General features: G+C 42.6%; 1 protein-coding gene and 1 long non-coding RNA gene across 2 annotated transcripts in view; one reads left to right on the plus strand and one right to left on the minus strand.

Moving 5' to 3' along the window:
- Positions 1 to 21,608, minus strand: part of LOC120585532 (hairy/enhancer-of-split related with YRPW motif protein 1) — a 217,759-nt gene that overhangs the window by 85,039 nt on the left and 111,112 nt on the right. The gene's annotated exons all lie outside the window — the stretch shown is intronic.
- Positions 2,063 to 9,918, plus strand: LOC120585537 (uncharacterized). Its single transcript, XR_005648404.1, has 3 exons — positions 2,063 to 2,114; positions 6,370 to 6,502; positions 8,820 to 9,918. It is a non-coding gene; the product is annotated as an uncharacterized LOC120585537 (long non-coding RNA).

Below are 21,608 nucleotides of genomic sequence, written 5' to 3' on the forward strand. Positions count from 1 at the left end.
GCATTCTTCCTCAAATCTATGTGACATTGTACTTGACACACAGCAAGTGAACTGTCTTATTAGATATTTAGAGGTTAAAATTAAATTCTCCATAAAGATAGCTTCCGTCAATGTTTGACGCAGAAAATTAAGACACATGGAAGTCAAGTCACTTGCTTAATGCCACAAAGTAGTATAAGAAGACTCAGGGTTTTTCCTCTTCCTTTTCTTAAAAGTTCTCAATTACCTGTGACTTCTTGCAAGAACTGTAAACTTAATCCCTTGGGGGGGGGCGGGTTAAAATTTATCACTTCACATAGTCTTATAATGTCTTCCTTTTGAAATAAAATGTAAGCCATGCTGCTGCCACTCAACTCATTAATTGTTCCCCATTAGAAAAATGATTGCATTTAATGGTAACAAATAATGAATTAAATTATCAGAAAAAAATCTCCATGGCTTCATGCAATGTTGTCTATTATTTTCATATCTTTTTTTTTTAATTAGAAAAAGTCTCGGATATTAATTTTTCAGAAATCTTATGTTTCATACTAAAGTCATTAAATACTGTTGTTTTGAAAGGCAAATAGCCTTGTTTTTACTGCTCAGTGTGTTCCTTTAACTTCATTCAGGTGCAGGCCGCTGGCTGGCGTCTGTGAACTCCGGCCTAGGTGACTCAGCCTTGACCATGACCCCCCACCCCCTCAGTCCACTGCGGACTTTGCAGACCAGATGCTGCCGTTACTGAGTCTGCACAAGTCTGCACGTCTGAGCTGTTTAGGAAAAGGGCAATTAAATCTGGTTCTGCATTTCTGCGTTAAGGACATGGTTTAAAGACTTTCCTTTGGAGAGGTTTTTGACATTCCTTCCACAGACATTCTGGAACATCTGTCAGTGTGTGCTGGTGGTGGTTCTCAGACTTAAAATAGAGACTCTCTCTGACTAGTTCTTTGACACAAATATATTAAAACCAAGCTAACAATTACAAGGCTTGGACTGAACCTCAGTATCCAAAGAGAATGTTGTGAGAATTCCGACTTTGCTGGTCAATTTAACTGTCTTGCCATAATCATAATTCTCAGAGGGTTTAAAAACAGTTATTTTGAAATCACTAACCATCTATATTTTCATCTCAATAAGTTAAAAGTTTAAAACGTTTTCTGATTTTCTTACAATTCCTTAAAGTTTTAAGACTTTAGAAGTAAGTTTTTTTTTTGAAGATAAAAAATACTTCTAATGGTTTAATTAACACCAATTTGTTTTTTCTAATTTGTCTGAATGTTCACAGTAATGTTGATCTATATGTAAAGGCAACAGTGCGGGGGGGGCGAGGGAGAGAAGGAGAGAGACAGAGGCCTTTGTTTCTTAAATGAACTATCTAGGCATTCTTCATTAAAAAGCCCTGTTAGAACAGACGAGGTCTTCTGCAGTTCTATAATTTTATTCTACTTTTACACAATTTTAAGTGTTTGAAAACTGATATGGTATAGAGTAACATTAAATACAAAATTGATAAATGTATATACAAATGCAAAAATTTAAGACTTTTTATTAGCTGCATAAAATGTGTATAGCCTTAAATATTCAACTCGCAGTGAACCTTTAACTGCGGACGGACTACCTGGTATACTTCAGACTCACCTCGCTCTTTCAACGCAGCGCCTGCCACGTTCCCTTCCTGGGCTCACCCCACCCAGGGCTTCCTTCTGGTCACCCTGTAAGATGCCTGTGGAGAGGCTCTCACGGCCTTACTCCCCCTACCGCACATGGAGCACAGCAGCCATGGTCAGCAACGTAAAGGTGGAGGGCACTCATGAAGTTCTACGGCTCTCCAATGCCTCCGCTCTCTCAAATTTAAAATACAGCACAAATCCTAAGTCCCGATTTATTATCCCAGGTCGTCAGAAGATGTAAATGAGAAAAATTATTATAATCATCACTTCTATCTGAATTGTTACCAAAAGCCCTTTGAAAAAACTACTGATTATCCCTTTAAAAATACTATATAGGGTGTGCCTATCAATGAAGCCAAAATAAACAATGCTGTCAACTGGCAACTGGAAAGCTACATGCTCTCAGGCACTAAGCAAAGGATACTTACTGTTCGTAACATCAAGCTGCATTTCCTTGACTGGGTAAGAATTTTAATCTTTTTTTTCAAAGCATCTATTTATGATTTAAAATTGTAAATAAGAGTTTTTTTATTTGCTTTTATTTTTATTTAGGAGGCTGTGGCTATTCCCTTGGGATTAGATAATGATATTATTTTAAAGCTTTTACTACCCAGAAAACAACATTCGAACAAATCAAAATTCCGAAAGAACCGTGTTAGGTTGGCATTTTGGCTAATATAAGTATCTCTGAATAAATTCTTATGTTTTCAAAGGAAAGCAAAACAGGGTAGAAGAACAGTGACTTAAAATTGTTTTCTTCACTACTCAAAAGGGATTAGGGGTCCCTAATAAGAAACTCTTCATCTGACAAACATTCATGTCCCCCTTGAATTCTACTGAATTGCGGTGGCCTGCATCTAGCTGTCCCTGCCCATGTGAACGGACTTCCCAAATCAGTGTCTGAACGGGGGGAGGGGGAAATCTCAAGATCCTAAGAGCTTTTCAACTTGCCAAGAAAATGTGAGTGAACAGCAGGATTCTGTTCAGACAGCATATGTCTTGTATCGGTAGCTAAAGAAAGCTATAGTCTATTGGTAGTGGTTAGAGATAACTAAATTTTTGATTTAAATAAATGGACAGTGTTTAAGAACAATTCTCCTCCCTAATGCACTCACTGTATGTGAAGAGCCCTATCACCATTCTGTCACCTTGGGCAAGGTTGTCTTTATAGCGAAATGGAACCCCAGAGGCTTCAATTTCTTTGAAGCATATATCTGTTACCATTACATACCAAGCAGATAGTCAGGAGGTGAAGTATAAGGCCTGTGATCTTCAGAGTTCAGAGTCTAGTGGGGGAGATAAGCAGCTACAGTGCGACGTGGAATGTGCCATGCTGGAGGCACAGGGGGCTGCGAAGAAGTCCTTAGGGAAGACGGGTCAGGGCACCGTGCAGAAGAGCTGACATTTATGTTAATTTTAGAAGGAACGGGAATTCAGCAGTGAGGCAGACAGGAAAATCGAGACCTACCTCGAAACCCAACCTCCATGAGCAAGGCCCTCCTCCGACTACTCTAGCCTGAAAATGTACATCCTTTTACCGAACTTCAAGTTTGCCAGTCCACTGGGCCATGAACGTGGTAGTGCGGAGACAGGGCTTCTACTGCGGTCTTGAACCACGATTTTAATCTCTCATTACCAGGAACTCTGAACGAGCACACGCCTCGTTCTCTAACTCGAACAAAGGCGTCCTGAAGGTAAGGATCATACCTGATGGTCCTTCACGGAGAAAGAGCAAGTTAAGGCTGCTCTGATGTGGAGACAAAAGGATGTAGAAGAGAGTGAGCTTGTGTGTGAGAACCAGGAGCTTTACCATCAGGTTCTGCCTCCTCCTACTTACTGGTGAATCTCTTTGGGTCTCACCTTTTTCTAGCGAAAGATAGTCAGCTAGATATCCATGGTTCTCACAAGCTCCAAACCACCATGAATGTACCAGTTCAATTTCTCATTCAACAACCCATCTAATTAGGGGTTGTTGAATGATCTGACAGTTTCCAGTCTCTGCTACCTTTTATAAAAGTCTCCTTTCCCTTCTTGTTCAGATTTTATGCAAGCAATTAAAAGGCCGTAAACGTTCATTCAATACTATATTTAACATAAAAGGGGGGAAGAGAGGGACAAGTAAAAAAATTCAATTAACATCCCTGTTAACAGCCAATACAACATGGCTAATTGTTCTCCTTCAAGTAAACTATGCAGAAGACCAGAACAGACAACGCTGGCAAGCAAATTAAAGAATACTCACCTTTGCTCTCTAATTAGTAAATTTAAACATATGGCTTAAACATTTCACAATACAGTATTTATATTTAAACAAAAAACATTCCGGGTATACACGGAGAGATCGCAAAAATGTAAAACATGAACATCATGTACCTTCTATTTTGTAAGAAAACCTCATCCTAAATGAACAAGCGGGCTTAGAAGAAACTACTCAATTAAAAAGATATTTTCTTTAACAATCCTGAAACAGACTAGCAATTATCAAAAAGAAAAAAGAAAAAAGAAATAGTTCCATTTGAAAAGCGGTTACAGTTCTAACTTCACAGTCACAAACACTTTTGTTGGATGACATTAAATAAATTGGCTGTTAAAAACCAGTGCTTGCAAAGTCATTCTGATGCCCAAGTATGGGACAGGCTCCCTGACCACAGAACTCTGCCCGCTCTACCTTTTAAAGAGAGTTTGCCAAGCTGAGTATGTCATTAGCCAGGCTTGGCTGAAACAATCCGCTGCCCACAAAGCTACTTCAATGTACTGTCTCTACTGAAAATCGCAGTGATCCGACAATACATGACGACTCTTTCCCATCACTGCGGCAGTTCCCACCACAGGCAACACTTTGTCCCCAACAAAGAAGCCTCACATTGTACGTCTGCGAAAGCCCCAGTCCTGCCTGAAACTGCATGGCTGCCAAGAGGAGCATCTGTGAGCTCCGCAGAGCACAGAACTGGCTCTCTTCTTGTTCCTTTCTTCCTCCCCTTTCTGTTCTCTCCTTTTCTATTTCCTAGACAATACGCTGGGTGATGGCTCGGTAAGGAAGTAAGTCTTTCATTCCCTTCCTCTTCCCTTTCATTTGTCTGTGTGTTTAATATGACAAACAACTACATCTGCCATCTACGGTTACGTCCAAATCCTGAAAACGGTACAGTTTATTTTCTAATTTCATATGAGCTTAGATTGTGATCATCTGAAGTGCTGACTTAAAGATGAAGGTCCCTAACAGTATATTAACAAAAAGAAGCTACCCAATTCCGAGAACATTCTAGAACTTCGTTTACATTTACAGAGCGATAAAGTCAAATAAAATACTAAAAATTGGTAATCTACCCTTAAGAATAAAAACTTGTAAACTACACGTTCCCTGTAGGAAATTTACAAGATAAGCTACTATTTCCATAGGAACAGTACATTTTGGTATTTTATACCACGAAAGACTTCTGTTATGTCAACCTTCACCTCAAATCAACACTTAGGCTCAGAGAAGTAAAAGAAATTAAGGCACACAGAGATGAATGGACAAGATAATGACTAGGAATTCACCCGAGAAAAATGACATATATAGGCTCACAGCTTCTATCTGCTACCCAAAGGGAAAAAAGGTTCAATTTGATTAATGATCAAATAGATGCAAATTAAATCTAGATATTTTTGTTATTGCTATGGCTCATATTTAAAAAGAGTACCCGTGTCTGCAAAGGAATAGACTACCTGGGGTTTTAAATTAGTACCACCTTTCTAGAGAGCAATTTGGCAATATGAGTGTTTGTACCACGTGGTCCAGCAATTTTACTTTTAAGATTTTATCCAATACAAGTGAGAAGAGATGGGCATAAGAATGTTTACTGTAGCTTTATTTAAAAATAGAAACAATTTAGAGATAGCCAAATATCCAACTATAGAAGATTTGTTAAATAAATTAGGATATATCTCTACAAGAAGTATTATACAACCAAGAAAAACAAGGTTTAAAAAAAATGTAATAAAATGTTTACTGTATAGTTAATATATGAAAATAGCAGGTTATAAAATTTGATATGACAATCCACCTTTTAAAAAATGTATCTTGCTTAGGAAAAATAAAAATGTCAATAATAATATTATCTCATGGTGGTATGGTAATAAATTTCTCTATTTTATAATATACATGCTATTAGTTTTAGAACCAGAAAAATGTCCCTGAACTACTGCCTCTTAGAAGTGATGGCAAAATTTAATTATTATCATTAAAGAAATAAAGGGTAACTCATTCCTTCTCAAAGATACATTAATATTTTCCTGGGTTTTCAAAAACGATTCCATTGAAATCATGTAAAATTTCACATGAAAGCTGAAGCAAGTGGTAAGCAGAAAGAGAGAGTCAGTAGAATAATTTAAGAGACTAAGAATGGAAAAATCTCTTAGATTTATCATTTTAAGTAGTAGTGGGCAATCACAAAATCATAGCTCAGAAAGTTTCCTACAGATAGAGTTGACTGATACTGATTTTCATTCCCAAGTGGCTAGCCCCTAGTAGACTGAAATGACATAAACAACAAATAACTCTAATTTGTGTAAGAGAGTGTGCACGATTATTGGTAGAAATGAAATAAGTGAAAAATAACGAAGTGTTTATTTTTTAAATCAAAGAAAATAGAGTCTATTTTTACCTTTCATAGCTTGACATTACACTACAAAACTGGATTACTAACGAAATCACTTTCCAATTTTATTTTAAAAGGATGAAGGTATTCTCTAATACTTTACATGTCATATGTTTACTCTCCTCCGACGTGCTGCATAGGAGCCAGGAAGCTACAAACGGAAGATCTGTGAGCTCTGAAACACGCAAAATGTGGCCTTGATGCCTCCAGGTATATTGTTTCCATGACACATTTTGTGAACTAGTTTTAAATCACACAGCTTGCTTGTGATTCTGCTATAGTACCTTGTCCATGTACTTCTTTTGAAAAAAAAAAAAAATCTGCTTAATATGACCAAAGGAAAAAATAAAAAAGGTGTTTGCAAAGCACCTGTTACATAAATGAGAGATAGAGCTGTACTCTATTAAATAATACCACTTTATCACACGGTATTTAAAAACCATCACTGGAAAGGTGATAAAGTCTCCTGGTTTGTGATCTGGATTTCTTCTCATGGTACACAGAGGTCATGTTGTATCTAAAGTATTATCATTCTAGAAGCTAATGAATCCACCTGTTTTTGTGTTCACTAGTATACAACCAAATCATGTTCATAATAAAACTAGGTATGTGAAGACCCGTCAACAAATAACACAACTTTTAAAGGATGTATAGATTCCTTCTGAATTAATTACTGAATAAGGCACACTAAGGGGAACGTCTATCAAGTGGAACACGAATGCCATGTTACCAAGACACAAGAGGTGGTAGACCACAGAGACATATGCCTTCAGCAAACACTGACTTTTTTAATGGAGTTTATTTAACTCCTACTATTTGCCACGCATGTGCTCTGCACTTCACATGTTATTTTATTGATTCTCACACAAACAACTTTAGAAGCAGATGTTCCTATCAGCATTTTCCAAGTGAAAAAACTTTCCCAAAGTCACACAGCCTGTAAACAACAGAGCCAGGATTCAAACTCTGATCTCTGACTCCAGTCTGTGCTCGTTTCACTGTTATTCGGTCAGGAGAAGTAAACTGACTGGATGCTAAATTACGGAGACACCTGACGTTTGAAGTTTTAGCACCAAATGCCACCAGATCAAAACACCTTACCTGCTCTCAGTGTTCCCGTGTCCTCAAAGATACTGGCAAAGTCCATTTGTTTACGCAAGTTAGATCTAAACTAAGTGTTTGACGTAAGAGAATTCATAGATAACTGGACAATTTTTTTTTTTTTTTAAATCTGTCAAAAAGGTACATTAGACTGTCAAGTTATGACCTCGCTGATTTCTAGAGAAGGTGGACTTTAAGTTAATGGCATAGGTGGGTTTTCTGATCAGGGAACTCTGATTTGATCCTATAAATAAGTGAAAAAAGATCTTTCTATGCATTTACACACGTGTATGGAGTAAGTGAAACCAAACGTTTAACAAAAAGCTTCTGAGCGTGGAGGAGTCCTGGACGAGCTGAGCTGGCTGAGGGAGCGGGGACGTGGTGAGGTGGCTCTCGTGACCGTGCTCCCGCTTCTAGTTTCTATCGCTATGCACCAGCAACGACAGTTGCAGAGGCACCTACTGAGAGATTGGGGCAGACTTTACAAATTCCTTCAGACTGGATTCAGTCACCGCGCCTGGCTTTCACGCAGGACCTCGCCTTTCCCTTCAAAATGGGTGCTCACGCTGAAAGAACGTCTTTTCGGTCGCCCGCCTTCTCGCACATTTGAGAGCGGGACATCGCCCGTGTGACGAAGCCGTCGCTTGCCGAGGGGCGCGGCGATTCCTAGGACTCGTCGTGACGCGGTCACGCACTTGCTGTGTCGTCAATGGGGCCTTCCGGTTTTAATACTTCGCACGGCGGTTTTAAAGCAGAGATGTCCCCAGCGGAGACGCCTCTAACACACACGCTTCCTCGCCCTCTCAGGCCTCCGTGAACATCGCTGCATTTACAGATATTTTGCACAGACAATAAATTACTTTTTTTGTAATAAAAAACAGACCGATGAGCCAGGTGCCCATCCGGGTGAAGGAAGCCTGTGATCGGGTGCCCGCTGCAGGCGTCCCTCCGAAGGGCAGTGCCTTTGGCGCTCTGGCCTCTTCCCACGATGTTGGCGTCACCCTTCCTGTCGCCTGGGGACTTGCCTCCGCTTCCTGGACGGGTTTTAGAAGTAATCCATGTCTAATCTCCTCTCAGCTGGGAAACCAAATCGTTTTATTCAGAAATTCATGTTGACGAGGGCGGGTGGGGCTCCCTCTGGGGCGGGAAGCGCCGTCTCTCCGCCGGCACCTGGGCGGCTGGGGGCTGTGTTGGGGCTGATCTGGGGGTGTCGTCGCCACACGTGGATTCTTCGCATTCGGGAAAGCCTGACGGATTACCACTGAGCGGGGACACCGGATTTTCACAGAGGTTTCGTGGCCACTGTTTCTAGAACCTTTTCTGCAGTATCCCTGCTGTGTTCTGGGAGGCTGTCATTACAGGAATCTTATTCCAGACAAACGATTTATTTCTCTTATAAACTCTGCTTTTGACGTCGGTCTTGCAGGATGGGGCAGAGACTACAGATTCGGGGAGACCTTGAGACCAGCGGTGAAGAAGCCCCGCCCTGACTTCGCAGCAAGAGAAACTGAGGAGCAGAACCTTTCTCTCCTCACTATCTCCGAGGGAGGCGGGGGAGCCGGGGGCTTCTCCCACAGTATCGGGGTGCTGGCCGAGGGGCACACACAACCTAGGTGACGATTCACCTCAGATTTGAACTGCTTTTTCAAAGCCGACTTTTCCAAACAATGGATCACCTACATTTGAAACGCAGGTGAAATTCTACCGCCCTTCTCCAAATAAGGGACGAGGAGCTGTATTGTGCTGGACAAAAGAAGCAGAGAGAAGCAGTGAGGACCGTCCCCAGCGGGGTAGGGAGAACTGGTCACAGTTTTCTCACAGGTGAAAATGCGAGGAAGCGCACAGCACTGATGATATGTCATCATTTTTTGGACCCAGGTATTCAAATAACTGAAAAGGAGCCACCATTTGTAAATATGCATAATCCCTTCTTCCTCACTAATAGACAAACCAGTGATATAAGCCTAAATTGAAATTTAAAATTAAAAATTTAAATCGGATTAGTAGAACGCTAGCCCCAAAACTAAAAAAGGATGTGTCTTCAAGAAAAAGTGAGACACGGAATCTTTGGTAGTCACTTTATAAATGTAATCATTTAGTAAATATATGAAAATCTTCAAATCCTCCAGCCCTTTCCTCAATCCCGAGTGTGACAGTTTCACTTCCGGACCCATCGCTCCCGTGGCCGGGTGGTAAGGAAACAGGTAAGCTAAGTCAGAGAGGGCACCTGGAGGTGGGGGACGCGCCTCAGAGCCCCCGATGCGCACCGAGTGTCTGCTGAGGTGACAGGACAGCGGAGCACAGTGGACTGAAAACCGCAGGGTGAAAATGAGAACCTTTCCGATTCGCCTGAGGAGGCTCAACGGCTGTATTTCTTCCCACAGGAAAGTGGGTAACTCGATGGCACAGGGACTGCGCTGACTCCCTGGCCCATCCGAGCTGGACTCAGAAGTTAACGCATTTGGACGAAGGGCGAAAATAAAGTCAGTCACAATTTCCATAGATCCACAAATTGTCATTGGCGCAAACGACGCTTTATAACTACCTCGGAACGTCTCAGTTTCAAAAACCGACTCTGCTGGAAGTGAAGGTATGACATCCCTGCGAAGAGCCTCAAAATCCCAGAATTATCCCCAAATTTCTGGCTCGATGACCGGTTCCAGGCAATGTCTGTATCCATCTGGCTCTGCAAACACTAGCTTCTTTCATGGAATTCCTGTAACCAGAGCTGAGGGGACAGTCCCAGGAGCCTGGAGGCAGAGGTGCTGCGGGTCAGTGTGAGTCCACCCCAGTTCTCAAGAAGGCCACGTTATCACTGACTCCGCCAGAACTGGCCTCTGGGCACCCCACACCAGCGTCTGCGCACTTTTATCATTTCAAATTAATTAAATTGCTGTTGAGACTGCTTTTAAAATACTAAAAAAATTAATAAATATTTTGAAATTTTCTAACAAGCCATTATAATTATGGCTAGTACAAGAAATTACTTCACATGCTATCTGCGGATAAAAGCGATTTTGAATATGTGGCCCACTTTTGAAGAAAACAAAAAAACCCACAGTTGTATGTCTCGGTCCTAAATCACTCAAGAAGGAGAGATTATGGGGAAAAAGTGGGGTAAGGGGGAGGGAGGCTAGCAAGAAACTCAGTTAAAACTACTTACTATCCTTCTATCAACTGTCTATTTTTTAGGAGAAATCAATAGCACTATTTCATTCAAACTAGGCAAAATCTTAGATTAAAAGACTCCCTCTGCCAATTGTCTTATTCGTACTTCTGTTAAATTTTGCTGTTAATACCAAGTGCTACTCCCCCAGCTGTGAAGTAAAGCCGGCAGCTGCCTCAGCAAACCACGCCAGTGCTACGCCAGCGCATAATGACAGCTGCCTTCCCTGTCCTTAGAGATGAAAGAAGTGTGCTAAAGGCCTAGAAAACTCTGATACTGGGAGTGGCCTGAAGGCAGCTGCTGGCCTGTCAGACTGCTGCAGGGTGTTCTAAGTGACAACAGCTACAAGAGATGAAGGGAAGAACGAATCAACTAATTTCTTCAGATAACACATTATATTTCCAAATAGTTTTCTTTTCAGAATATTACATTGTTTTTGACCATTTTAATTTTAGATTCCTCAGCATTCTATGCACAGAAGCAAAACCTCACTATTATATAAATATTCCTGATGTCCACCTTCATTTTAATAAACTAAGCAATAAAGAATTTAAACGTTTGTGTCCAAAAATGTAAGAGTTACAAACAACAACAGATTTTTCTAACATGAGTACTGTTATAAAGCTTCAAAATAATCTGAGAATCATACCAGGATACAACTGAATTTGAGGCTGACAACGATTTGATAGGAACTAATATTTGCAAGTGTTTCTGTTTCATTAAAATGGCCCTCTGTATACATTCAATGTGGACTAAGAGTTTAGAGTTTATAACCAAAACTGATATTTCTATGTTTTAGGAAACATTTTTACTTTAACAAAAAATATTGACTATACTTATGTCTGCAATTTACTTTGAAATGTTTAAAATATATACACTTCAAGGGATGGTCAACTATAGTCATAATAAAAATCCGTATTTTACAGGTGACGACTGTAAGTGCCTCTATTACCTATATTTCAGTGGACAACTTGACCTTTTTGCCAATCAGCGTATTGAATGTCAGAAGATTTCATTGGTGAAAACAGTGGGCTACAACCAGAATGACTGTTAAAAACGGGGTCCCATTTGTGAACTAAAAAGCATTTAGGAAATACGGGCTGATCAACAGCGCTCTGACGACTCACCTTGTGCACCTGCAGAGCCCAGGAGCTGCGGGGCACCGATGCTTGTCCCCTTCATGTGACACCCTCCTTCAAACCAAACACTCCTCCACGCCGCCCGCCTGCTGCTGGCTACGAGAGGCGCACGATCGCCCCTTAATGACCCCTTTTCTGTCAGGTTTTCGTCAGAGCCTCTCTGAGGACTGAGACGGGGCTTCCTCAAGTTCAAGAACCACCTTGTGCCTGCTTGTGAATACCGAGTCCAGAAATCTCTGCATGGCTGTGTATTTATGTGCAATGGAACTGAGTATGAGATTCGCTGTCATTATAACTCGAAAACGAGGTTCTAAGTAGCTAGTCCTTGCCTACTTCAAATTTCTTTGGAGGCTATCACCTACCAAAAGGGACCCAGAGCAGGTTCTGCCCGCACTGGCTCCGGTCAGTGTGGAACAGCGATAAGACTGTACTTAAGAATAATCCCATTTAAGCTACAGTCTTGTCAAGTGCAAGATTTCAAATCAACATACGACTGACTATTACTATCACGTGGCATTTATTAATATAGTCATATTGAGCTGCTTAGGAACACATGACTTTACGACGACATATATAAAACATAATAGGCTTCACCGAGGCCAGTGTGTACTTTTGGAAAGACCCAGCATCCTGGTCACAGGGAAGGCCTTTCAGAAATCTGTTACAGGCTATTAGAGAAAAATGCACATACAGATAGACAGAACAACTACACAAATGTTGTTGGCAAGAAGCCTAACCGCAAGGGACTATATTTGTAAACATAAATTTACTCTTCTAAAATCTCTGGGCAAGAGAACTGAGGATAGTGAACAGCCCTAGAACAACCCTAAGTATATACAAGAAACCAGGTATATGATCAAGCGTTTTAAATTTGTGGGGAAAAAACGATGGGCTATTCAATAAATCGCATTACATCTGGAAAAGAAAAAATGAGATCTCTATATCAAACCCTAGGTTGCAATGAGCTATATGATGATGCAGTGTTTCTTCCGAGCTGACGGAGACGTTCGAGAACTCGACACTGGTGAGGGGTGCACTGAATGCCACAACGTGGTGTGCTTTCAAACGGTTAAAACGGTAATTTCTGTTCTATGTATTTTATCACAAAAAAATAATTTACAGAAACTAAGTATGAAAAGTCAAGCTTCAGATACATTATACAAAGATAGGGGGAGTGTCTCTCTGAGCTCGGGGTAGGGAGGGCTCTTCCCATTAAGACACAGGCCTATTATTCCAGCTGTCTGACAAAATTACCCTAGAACTCAAACAACGAAAATCGTTCATTCTGCTCAAGAATCTGGAACTTGGGCGGGGCTCAGTAGGACAGCACCCCCTGCTCCATGCCGTGGCTGCCAGCCTGGGACTGCACGGCTCGCGCACACTGATGGCTGATGGTGGCTGTCCACGCGTCCCTTCCTGCGGGGCCTGGGCTTCCTCACAGGATGGTGGTCGCTTTCCACAAACATCCCGAGAGACAGGAGATGGAAGCTGCTGGTTTCTTAGAGCCTGGGCCCCTACATCTGGCACAACGGCACCTGTGCGCCAGGCTACTGTGCAAGAATCACACGGCACAGGTTCAAGGGGCGATAAAGACACCCCGACCCTTGATGGGAGGAATGTCAAAGGATTCGTTTAAAGATTATAATAGCGACTCATAAAAGATGGGTAGTTAATTACATCAAAATTTAAAAACTTTGCATGATAAAAGTCATCATAAAGGTAAAATATGAGATAGTTTAAAAAGACGTAACTTGTTACACACATAAGAATTAATATCCAGAATACATAAAGAGGCAAATAAAAATATCTCATCTGTTAGATTGTCAAAATAAAGTCTAAAAAAAAATCCCCAATGTTTGGTGAATATATGAGAAAATAGGAACTGTCAGAAACTGTGCAAAATGAGACAGCGTGAGAGAGCAATTTGGCGGTATCTGATGAAACAGAAAATGCGTACTTAGTCTTGACCCATCAGCCAAGTTCCAGAGAATACAGGGAGACAAATGCATCTGTCCCTGGACACATGTACAAGATGCTAACGCTCAGAATGTTCACAGAACCAAAGACCAGAAGGCTCCTCAGGAGGGAAAAGCAGAACTGATGACCCGTGCGTTTGTAGAGTGAAATCTACACAGCGGTTAAAGTGAATGAACGAGGCCGCAACATAGATTCCTGGACAGATTTAAAGACACAATTTTGAGTCGAAATGTTACAAAATGATAGAAAGTAAAACATTTAAAAATGTTTTAAATTTTAAAAACACATGTAAAGCGATATCATATATTCTTTATGGCGATGCTTACAGTAACAGTACTAAAACTTAAAGTATGTGGTGCGTATTCCAGGTGGCAGTGGCCGCTAGAGAGCCAGGGAGCCGGGCAGGGGCCCTGAAGGGAGTAAACACACCAGCGAGACGGGCCGCTCCCCGACCTGCTGGCCGTCTCCACGGCTGCTGCTGGGTGGCTGCGGGCTCTACTTCCGGCACGCGTACATCACGGTGGGGTCGTGTAACTCTCTCCCCCAGGAAAAATGAGCAGAAATACGGCTATTTTCAGTCTTCTGCCTTTTCATATAAATTTTTACATCGACTTGTCAGTTTTTCTAACAACGCCCACTAGGGTTTTGGCGGAGCCTGCGCGGCATCGATGGGTGGAGGTGGCGCCCTCACAGTGCCGAGCCTCCGTTCGCTCGGCTTGAACGTCCCGTTGCGATGTCTTGTAGCTTTCAGTGCAGACGTCCTGCGCAGCTTTGGTTAAATTTACTCCTAAGTATTTTTTGTGCTATTGTAAATAAAATTTCTAAATTTCATTTTCCAATTGTGTATTCGTAGTATACAGAAATATACTGATTCCTGTATACTGACTGATCTTGTATCTTGCAACTTAGCTAAATTTAATTTTAGTACTAGTAGATTTTTGCAGATGCCTTTGTTTTCTCCACATATGTGACTGTGATGTTCGCAAGTAAAACACGGTTTCACTTCTTCCTTTTCAACCTGTGTCCTTTCTTTCTTTTCCTTGTCTCACTGCTCTGGCGAGGATCCCCAGTATCATGCTGAATAGAAGCGGCGGAAGTGGACATCCAGCCTTATCTCCAATTTCGGAAAATACTGAGCCTTCCACCTACAAGTCTGATGTTTGTTGTAGGTTATTTACAGATGCCTTTAATTAGGAGGAAGGAATTCCTTTCTATTCCTAGTTTGCTGAACTGTTTATTATGAATGTGTGTTGAATTTTGTCAAAAGCTATCTTTGCCTGGTCACATGGGTTCTCCCTTTTCTAGTAATATGAAAAATTACCCTGATTGACATTTTGTTAAAGATTTTTGCATCCAAGTTCATGAGAGATACGGGTCCAGAGTTCTCTTTTCTTGCAACACTTGTCTGGTTTTGTGCCCGATAGTGGGATGTGTCTGCTTGTGTTTGACGATTATTAGTGGAGTAAAAATAATTATATCAATGATTCAGTATAGTGGTTTGGCTAAACCCTGAAAGCAGAAACAGGGCCCTGTATTTTAATACTTAATGGGACTGATCCTGTCGCCGTGATTATATTTCATTAAATACTACCTTGAATTCTACCCTTTCCAGGTGTGTCTTATGATCAGATATTATATAGTATAATTAAAGTGTATATAGTATAGTTCTGGTATAATATACCTACATGAGGGTTAGGGCATAATATTGTTGTTCTCCTCACGTGATAGAGAAATCACTTTTCGAGACTTCACTTTGTTGATGGGAAAATAATTTGTCAATGAACACCAATCCCTGGGACGGGATGGAGGCGGGCTTAACGGAATCACTGGCTAAAATAGAATGTTGGATGTGATCATCAAATCTGACCAGCGTTTCTGTATTTCATCTTCTATATCCCATCCCCCCACCCGAAGGGCACACTAAAAAGGTTTTCACGTTTCATGCATACTTTCACATGATACTCTTGTGTTATCTACTGAAACCTCTGCTTACCTAACTTTTTGTTAGTGATCTTTATTTTTAAGCAGTTTGGATTAAAGAGTAACAAAGCCCCAACCTTTGATGTAAGCGGCCTCTCTGCTGAGGTTCAGCCCGAGAAGCAAGCCCTGCAGAGAGTGAGCTGAACGACTATTTCTCCGTGCTCTCGGGGGTGATAAGAAGGTAATTCATCACATACACCACGGCTTAGAGCATCCTTTCAAAACGACACAGTGGTGGGTTTATCTGTGAACTGCAGTGTACATAACACAATTATGAAATGCCTCAGATATGAAACTGGAGATAAAATACTACCACAAAAATCTAAAGGCATCTTTACCAACATAGTTATCTTAGCGAATAAATACATTTTGCTGTCTAAAGTAAAACTTTGAGTTCAGGAGCTTTTCTTTACATCGGACTAGCCGCCCTCTCCGATGCTGCTCAGGACCAGCGCTGACCACTGTTAAATGGATAAATCTCTGCCACTGACCAGCCGGCAGTTCTCCATGTGCATTCGGAGCACACGCCCTTGTGAGCTGCACTTTGGGACTTAAAAAATTCCAAATCTTGTGCTTTCTCTGATCACGGCATCTAGAGGGACACTGCGGATTCCCAACCTGATACCCACTCTTCCCTGCCACCTCCATTTCCTCCTTCCTGACAAAGCCCCATTTTGGGATATTTTTCAGGGGAGGATGGCTGCCGTCCCCACCCCAGGGACATCTCAGGGCTAGTTTCTTGGCTGTGTGACCAGTGCACACAGGGCCCTGTGACGGTAATGCTCTGTGGTCGCTGGCCTGAAATCCTAGTAAGTTATCTGCGTCTGTGCTGTGTGAGTGCACCGCGAGATGGTGGCCGCGCTCAGGGCGCGGAGCCTTGGCTCGCGCGTGGTCTTGTCTCCTCGGGACCTCCTCCACCCCCTGCTTGGTGGGGGGAGCCCTCGTCCCACTGCCACCCGCTGTGCACAGAGGGGCCCTGGCACAGGTGCAGGTGGGTGTGCGCAAGGGGAGGAGGTGGCCACTCCTGTCCCCAGGGGGTGGTGCTGCAGCACAGTTTGAGGGTGAACTGGCGGGAGCCTCTCCCCGCCCACAGTCCCAGCACCTCTGTGCACCCTGACACACAGGCAGTAACCCCCCAGGTGGCCCTCCACTGCAACGGGGCCTGCGGGCCTGTGGGAAGGGAAGGTGAATTTCGCTGCCCCTGGCATGGGCACCCCATTTTCAGTTTGCATGGACCCTGCACATTTTGCAGCCAGGCAAGTGTGAATCAGTCACGGTGGTCCCTCCCCTGTCCATGACCGCTTTAGAGCTTGGCATGGGATGGAGCCCTGGCCAGTGACAGACAGACGGAGGGCTACCTGCAGGGGCTCTAGGGAATGCTTACAAGGGACACGAGAAAGCCGTGCTCCTTTGCTGCACCTGCCCGTTGTCGGTTCTGGACCTGGTGCCCGGCACTGTTGCCATCATCTTGCAACCAGAAAGGGATCAAGCCTGAGCGCGACCCCCACGGAGAGGCCAGTCGAAAGGAGAGAATTACAAAGGCGGCTCTTCCCACATCACGGCTGAATCGCAACTGCCCTACCTTGGATTCCTTGTGAGGTCCATTATTTAAGCAAGATTTCCTTACTGTTTAAGACAGTTAAGGTGGCCTTTCTGTCGACTGCGGCTGAAAGCGTTCTAAATGCCGATGGCATCTTGATGAACGTGGCACTGCACCTTCGCTGAGAATACAGATCTCACAGAAGCCGCTTTAACAACTTTGGACATTTACTGCCCGTTCCTCTGAGATGTCCCTAACCTTCCTTTCCTCAAGTGAAGTCTATGTTATTATCAAGGCCACAACCCATTCAAAAACACCCTCTTCCAAAACTTGTTAGAAAATTTTCGTGATTTCTATGACCGCAGAGAGATGGAGAGACCCAATTTTATTCACATAGATTGAGAGGGATTATGAAGGTGGACTTAACATGGGATACTGGAAAGCAAGCTAAGTTTCTCACAAGCCTACTTTCTTCTTCTTTCTACCCAACCTTCCAAAATCAAGCTCATCCTCAATGAGCTGCAAACCACACAAACACAGAATAGGAACTAACCTATTGCACTGGGAGAGAAATTTCGCCACATTCTACATGGCGGAATGACATGAATGGTCTTCCCGGTGAGGCAGGACTGTGCTTCCTATGCAGTGCTCCGGTACCCAGATCCAAACGGACAGGACCCTCATCTCCACGCAGCAGGAGCCGCAGCCGGCAGCGCGCCAGTAGGTGGCCCCGCTCTGCCCAGTCCCGCTCGGCCACGGCCCTGCACCAGGCTCCTCGGCACAGGGCGGGGTCCTGCGCTTCCCACAGCTGCTTTCTCTACTATAGGAGCCAGCTGTTTGAAAGGACGATGCAGCCTCTCAAGAGCTGCCTTGTTCTGCAAAGCCAACCGGCTGCTCCTAGGCAAGTTCAAGGGAAGACTGGAGAGTAACACCTGCGGTCAGGTGTACTGGATAAACTGGCCCGAGGTGAAACACCCCAGAGCAGACTAGGAATAAAAATTTTGTCTAATTTGGAGAAAAACTGTAATCTCTTAAAAAAAAAAAAAAAACCAGCTAAGACACATGATTACGGCTTTCTTAGAGATAACTTCGGGCAGTGGGAAAATTAATTAGACATTCTTCAGAAGCCATGGCGCTGAAGTCAGTGCACTGACTAACGGAGCAGCTGTCAGTGCAGAGCGGGTTCCTGTCCTAATCCTGTTCTGACCTCAAACTTGAGCCTGAGAACCTGTCAGAAAGGTGCTCTCCCAGTGGAAGACATCGAGCAGCAGCTGTGGCGCTCAGCGGGCGGCAGCCGTCTTCTCCTCGTAAAAGTGACAGTGCCACTCCGCACACTCCGGAGCGCGCACGGTTCTCGCTGCTGCGGAGGACAGCGCGTTTTCGATTCCATGAGCTCGCTGACGTCAAGGGAGGGGTCTCTTCATGACGTGGCGCTGCATCTGCATCTATGCATGCGTGTGGGTGCAGACACGCGACAGAATACAGTTAGTGGCATAACTACGCTCTTCCCAGGAAGTTAAAAATTCGCAGTCACAGATCTCATTTATAGAAACTGAAATAAAAATGACTTCTAAAACTGCTGTTAGAACCACTGAGGACTGAAGTAAGTAAAATATAAAGGTCAAGCGAGAGAAGGCTAATCACACATGCAGAGCTAGGCTGATGGACAGATGCAGCCATGAAGACGGAGATCCAGATCATCGACTCGGAGAAGCGGCGGAAGAGCCGTGCTCACGCCGCTTCCTCCCCGTCACGGTCCTGTGCGCAGTACCATCCCGGCTGCGAGCGCCCCAGCGGCAACATTTCTAATAGTTTCTCTCTGATTCTTGACATTTGTATTTGGGGGAATAACGGAACTGGTGTGCTCGTGAACTCTTCCTGCTACAACTGCACAAACCCGCAATAACGCCCGGCCTGGAGAGGCCCCTCCAGGGGCCTCTTGCCCGCATTTGGCTCCCCACAAGTGGTCAGGACACCACTGAAAACAATTCTCAGTGGCTTTGCTGCTTCTACACTGATTGATGTCAATAAGGTGTGACGGTTGGTTTTGTGTGTCAACTTGGCCTGGCTGCAGGCCCCAGTTACCGAACCAAACGCTGATCTAGGTGTTGTCATGACAGCATCCGTAAACTGGCTAACGCCCACGATGTGCCATCATCCCCGGCGCTGTGCCTCAGCCTCAGTGAGGCAGTCAAAGATCTCACGAGCAGTGACTGAGGTTTCCTGGAGAAGCGGCTCTGCCTCAGGACGGCAGCAGCCACTTCTGCCTGGCCGCTGGCCTGCCAGCCTGCTCCGCATGTGTCGGCCATGCCTGTCCCCACACCACGTGGGCCAATCCCCTCAAATGAGTCACCTAGAGCCACTGTATCTGTGTCTGCTAGAGGGTCTTCTTCTCGGGAGCACCCTGACTGATACAGATGGTGAGACCACCGTTCCTATTTTGAGAGTAGAACCCCTAACCCTTTCGGTCTATGCGGGTTTCTGGCAGGGCTGATTCCAGGCCCTGTAACGGACTCAGGGGCAAGCAGACTGCCCGTCTCCCGGGACGAAGTTCACACCCGCCGCTTTGATCATGGTTAGTAGAATATTTCGAGTCTGACTGACAGCTTTCCTCACTGTCTGTCCTCAGCTGGATTTTCCCTGGCCACACATCTGCGGAGAAGAAGGACTTTTCCTTTGCTCCATCTCCTTTGCTATATTTGATTCGATTATATGATATAAAAGAAAGATGTATAGTTTTAGATCTATATATTTCTAACTATACAGTGAACATATATAGTTATATATAAAACATAATTAATTATATACTTATATATAACTTAACATACACAATTTATATAAGTATATTTCTATTATAGTATAATTTATAGTGTAACTCCAATTGTATAACTTATAAGTTACAAACATAATTAGAAATTATAAACAAATAAGTTACAAAAAAATAAACATTTATAATTATATTATAATTGTTCACAATTTATAAATAATATATATTAAATATGTAATTAATATGAACATAATTATAGTTACATATATATTTACGCTTTCTATATACAAATAGTGTGTGTATGTATATACTTTTCTTTCTTAAAAATACAATAGGACGATACATATAGAAAACTTTGATATATCAAAACCTTGGAGGAGGCGGCCCTCTGGTTAACTGAATTTCTTGGGCTGCTGGAAATCTGTCTCATTTCTTTACTGAGCATATTTAAAAACAGAAAAGGGGGGACAGCAAACTGTAAGGTGTTAAGCAAAAATAACAGTAATACATGAAATGTAAAAGGTCTAAGTATTCTAATTAAAAGTTAAGGGCTGGCCACCTGGATAGATCAACAAAGCCCAACTAAATGCTGCTTACAAGAGTCATACTTTTAATTAAGGTGAGACAGAATGGTTGAAAATAAAAGTATAAGATATACCATACAAACACCAACTAAAATAAAGCAGGTGTAGCCATATTTCTACGAAACCAAGCAGAGGTCAAAGCATGAAGCATTAGCAGAGATCCAAAGAAACATTTCATAATGACACATGTAACTCCACCAGAAAGATAAAATCATTCTAATTTTTTAGGAACCTAATAAAATAGCCTCAAAATATGCACGACACTGCCTTGAGCACAGATACGGAGTCGTGGGCCAGTTCTGGACAGTTCAGGAATAACGTGAGCCCGTCTGGGAACGAACACCAACGTGCGCTACAGGCGGCGGCGGCCACACAGCAGATTTGAAAATGAAATTCTTTTCTGTGTCCACCTGTGAGGTTATAAAACATTAAAGTACAGTGGAATGTGTTATTTTAACCGCAGCAAAGATTACTGAACTAATGATATCCTATTCTTAATGTGACTTCCATTGTAGCAGTAAGTCAGCTGCAGGCTGCGAGCTGGAGAACTGTCACACGAAGAATATAAAACGTGGGCAAGAACAGGGCGCTATTCCCAAGGAGGTGTTCTACCTACTTTTAAGAGTTACAGGAAAATTGGCTTTTCTATGAAAAGACACAATGAAGCTTTTTCTAAGAACTACAAGATTTTAAGTTATATTTTTATTGTATATACATAGTTTTTTAAAAGTTGGATTTCATCCTGAAAGATTAAATAGTACAACTTGAAATAAATGGGACAGAAGGAGGTTTCCTTTTATCTGCAATGGAAATGCTTTCCGTTATCTGAAACAACTGTACTCAGAAAACTTTTTCGGCAGATAGAAAGTCAAACATATTTATAATATGGATTTTTGGTATAAAAGAAAGATTACTATAGATTTACTCCTAAAAACTTAAGTTATGAACCACCCGAACACCAAATCGATTCATTTTAGCTAATAGACAAATTATTGAATAATAATCTTTGCTCTTTTAGATTTATACGCTTCACAAAACTAGTGTCTATGTTTTAAAAACTAT

The sequence above is a fragment of the Pteropus medius genome, unplaced genomic scaffold, assembly GCF_902729225.1.
Source record: "Pteropus medius unplaced genomic scaffold, Ma_sr-lr_union100, whole genome shotgun sequence".
Taxonomy (NCBI): Eukaryota; Metazoa; Chordata; class Mammalia; order Chiroptera; family Pteropodidae; genus Pteropus; species Pteropus medius.